The following is a 4,478-nucleotide window of genomic DNA, read 5'->3' as shown; positions in this document are numbered from 1 at the left end:
ATAATCCAATTGAAAACTAAAATCATGACGACAAGTTTCATGGTTATCTTTATTCTTAATAGCATACAAGTCATCACAATAATCATCACATATAGCAACTTTTTTTTGACTGGGCACATATAGCAACTTTGTTCTCATAATCAATTGGAACCTCTTCTGAAATAGTGGATTCGTCACTAAATAAAGTCATGACCTCTCCCAATCCACTTTCATAATTATCACAATAAGATCCAACATCCTCCAAAATAGTGGGATCATTACTTCCTAAAGTTGACACTCTTCCAAACCCACTTTCATCAATATATTCATCATAAATAGGAGGCATGCTATCATCATAATAAATTTGCTCATCAAAACATGGGGGACTAAACATATCATCTTCATCAAACATAGCATCCCCAAGTTGTGGCTTTGCATATCATTAGCATCACGGGTATTCAAAGAATTTATACTAACAACATTGCAATCATGCTCATCATTCAAATATTTAGTGCCAAACATTCTAATGCATTCTTCTTCTAACACATTGGCACAATTTTCGTTTCCATCATACTCACGAAAGATATTAAAAAGATGAAGCGTATGAGACAAACTCCATTCCATTTTTTGTAGTTTTCTTTTATAGCCTAACTAGTGATAAAACAAGAAACAAAAAGATTCGATTGCAAGATCTAAAGATATACCTTCAAGCACTCACCTCCCCGGCAACGGCGCCAGAAAAGAGCTTGATGTCTACTACACAACCTTCTTCTTGTAGACGTTGTTGGGCCTCCTAGTGCAGAGGTTTGTAGGACAGTAGCAATTTTCCCTCAAGTGGATGACCTAAGGTTTATCAATCCGTGGGAGGTGTAGGATCAAGATGGTCTCTCTCAAACGACCCTGCAACCAAATAACAAAGAGTCTCTTGTGTCCCCAACACACCCAATACAATGGTAAATTGTATAGGTGCACTAGTTCGGCGAAGAGATGGTGATACAAGTGCAATATGGATGGTAGATATAGGTTTTTGTAATCTGAAAATATAAAAACAGCAAGGTAACTAATGATAAAAATGAGCGTAAACGGTATTGCAATGCGTTGAAACAAGGCCTAGGGTTCATACTTCCACTAGTGCAAGTTCTCTCAACAATAATAACATAATTGGATCATATAACTATCCCTCAACATGCAACAAAGAGTCACTCCAAAGACACTAATAGCGGAGAACGAACGAAGAGATTATGGTAGGGTACGAAACCACCTCAAAGTTACTCTTTTTGCTCGATCTATTCAAGATTCCATAGTAAAATAACACGTAGCTATTCTTTCCGTTCAATCTATCATAGAGTTCATACTAGAATAACACCTTAAGACACAAATCAACCACAACCCTAATGTCACCTAGATACTCCAATGTCACCTCAAGTATTCGTGGGCATGATTATACGATATGCATCACACGATCTCAGATTCATCTATTCAACCAACACTACTATGAGTACTACAAACTTGAGGGCGGCGTTAAGGACGAGGAGGAGGACGATGACGCGGCCGACTTCAGCCGGGGGTCACGGAGTCCACCAACGGTGGCATGTCGCCAGGACAAGCCATCGATGTCTCATCTTACACCGGCGAGGCGTAGGGCGACGTGGCGGCGGCTTTGTTAAAATTATGCGTACTTAGCCTTTGTTTATAATGTCGGTCTTTTGTTAGAGTAATGTTTAGGTCAACTGGCTCTGTTTAATTGCTAAAATTGCTCGATTCAGTAACTTTGGTCTGTGTGCTGTAGGCTCTTTTCTGTGCCCAAATTAGCAAGCGATGTTAAATTATGCAATGACGTGGATGAGGACAGTACCCAGGGAAATTTCCACCAATATTTGAATGATCAAACTCATCGCATGCACCTAAAGTAGAAGAATCGTTTGTGATGCACACATTCGTTCAAAGTGAATGGTGTCCGGTGGCACCGCGCGCAAAGTTTCCCTCCACCTTTCGAAAACTTTGGCCTACCGCCAAAATATCTACCCCCCTCCCCACCCCCTTTTCTCCCCCACCACAAGTCACATTTCCCTTGTTACCTCCTTCCTTCCTTCCCAAGCTATAGCCGCTTCCTCGCTTGCTTCCTCGCTCTCGCCGTCTCGCATCCGACCGCCGCGGTCGCCATGGTCTTCATCGTTAACCTCTCCAACGGTTCCTCCTCCGATGACGACTCTTTCACCACACAGGTATGACTCTCTTCTCTCTCTAGGGTTATGATTTGGAATGAAGGATCTTAACCCGATGGTCGATTTGAGTCATTTTTCCTCTTGTTGCTTCCTAGGACCATCAGTTGCAATGAATGGAGCGGGGTGGCTGAAGATCTGCCTGCTCGTTGTCACCATCAATCTCCATGCATGAAGTCAGTTGCATTTGGACAGTGGGAGGAAGGTTCTGGCATGTGCAGAGAAGGTTAGACCCACTATCGTTGTTACAAATCATTTATTAGATGTGATTCAGACACTGTCACTATGCTATGTTATTATGGATGTGATTAAGACCGTGTCACAGTTTCTACCTAGTATCTAAAAAAGGTTGCGATCTCACCAGTGGTGCCATTAGAAAATTATTTGGCACTGCTTCAGCAGTTTGTGCAGCCAACTTTGGTCCACACATCCGAGCAGCCAAGCAGTAAAATACTAAAAACTTTATGGCATGAAGGAACTGGGCATCGGAGCAACTAGGTGCTCTGGAGTCCGGTTCCCTGATTCTTTTCCTCTGCATCGGCTCGCCAGTGCAGGGCACCGGTGCGAAATGTAGCAACAGTTGTCTTGACACTGGTTTTGGCATATATAGTGGACGGCCTTAGTGTTATTAGTTCTATGTTACTAAATTTGTGCATGTACACACCTGTTAGTATCAATTTGATGCCATCCAAACACTGACACTATGTTGTTGCAGTTATATTTAGCTTCCTCATAAAATGTTCAATGTGTTATTTATAAGTACATGACTAAGAACTTGTGGCGTTGTTGTAGTTAATTATAGCTTCTGATGTTTCAGAATTTGGTTGTTGTCTCAGTAGCAATTAATTCATTTGCACATTGATCTTTTTGAGAAGATATGTCATAATTAACCTGTTTCTTTAGTTTTTCAAAATATGTATTTGGTGATATTGTTTGTTGCTAGAAACCCAGTTCCCCTACAATTGTTACTAATCTAGTTTTAAATATTATAGGATGAACAAAAGTGTTCTTATCTGAAGTGGGTTGATCAAGAGTGGCCACAGTCTTTGAACATGTGCCTAGCAAAGCTCTGGAGCATGTATGAGGAAGAGAACAGAGATAGGCTTAGAGAAAGTGTTGTCAACGCTGAAGAATATTTCAAGATGCAGGAAAAAACGAGGAAGATGGAGAATGAGCTCAGATTTTTTAAATTAGACTTTCTAAGATGGTGTTGGCAAAGGAGGAAGCACTTTCCCAGCTGGTCAGTGCAAAACAGGTTCTTATTGAACTGAAAGCATAGGTGGATAAGACGAGCCTGGCTGATCTTGATTAGGGAAATGAATATATTGTTCTTATGAAGGTGAACTAGTTATATGTTGTACTGTGTTGTTTTCAGGTAGCTATCGTACTGTGATGTTAAAATATATTTATGTGCCTGATATGAAATTGGCAAACAGCTGTTCGATATGAAATGTGATTTGCGTAATATAGGAATTATTAATTGTAAACTAATGAACCTGCTAAATGGGTCATGGAACTTTGCAAACGGTTCTAGCAGTAAAAGCGCTTGTGATGGATAGCCCAATGCCATATAGGTTTTTCATCAAATCGTGTGTGATGTAGTTGAATAAAAGCAAATGGTTAATGGAGGCAGAGCGTGTGTGATCATTACACCTATCACACACGAGGCTATACATAAAACTGAGTGGGATGTATATACGAACAGAGACGTATTCCCTCGATTGAGTGTGTGGGATGTACATAGGAACGGAAACGTACTTCTTCGATTGACTGTGTGGGATGTACATAAGAGCAGGAGAGTATTCCTTGGATTGATTTTTTGGAATGTACATACAAACGGAAACGTTTGTCTCGGGCTGACTGTGTGGGATGTACTTACGACCGGAAACGATTATTCATGTATAATTGTATTTTTTAAACACACGTGTACGTATAATCGTATTTGATCGCTCGCCCGCCGCACACGAGCTCATTTTTCCGAGCGTGTGTGACCGGAGGGCCTATCCCCGACGGTTTCTAGGTCATGTGGGAAGGACCCCCCCTATCGCCCACACTCAATAGGCGATGGTTCAGAATGCCGTCGCAGACAGGGGTTAAAACCCGTTTGTATAGCAGCTCGTTGTACCAGTGATGGTTGGGTGTACCATACCATGGCGCCATTTCAACAGATCTTATCACGCTCTTTTCTATGTAAAAGCCACAGTCTCTAAAGTATTACTTTAAAAGGGGTAGTGGCAAATTGATTTATGTCATCTTTGATCTTACCATGTCATAAAT

The 4,478-nt window shown here is 41.1% G+C and overlaps 1 long non-coding RNA gene across 1 annotated transcript; it reads left to right on the top strand.

Annotated features, from left to right (window-relative positions):
* The first annotated feature begins 484 nt into the window (after nucleotides 1–484).
* Nucleotides 485–3,759, top strand: LOC141021523 (uncharacterized). Its single transcript, XR_012182841.1, has 3 exons — nucleotides 485–2,204; nucleotides 2,300–2,427; nucleotides 3,194–3,759. It is a non-coding gene; the product is annotated as an uncharacterized lncRNA (long non-coding RNA).
* Nucleotides 3,760–4,478: the final 719 nt, after the last annotated feature.

Source organism: Aegilops tauschii, chromosome 4 (assembly GCF_002575655.3).
Source record: "Aegilops tauschii subsp. strangulata cultivar AL8/78 chromosome 4, Aet v6.0, whole genome shotgun sequence".
Lineage (NCBI taxonomy): Eukaryota > Viridiplantae > Streptophyta > Magnoliopsida > Poales > Poaceae > Aegilops > Aegilops tauschii.
This window is presented reverse-complemented; position numbering and strand designations above follow the sequence as displayed.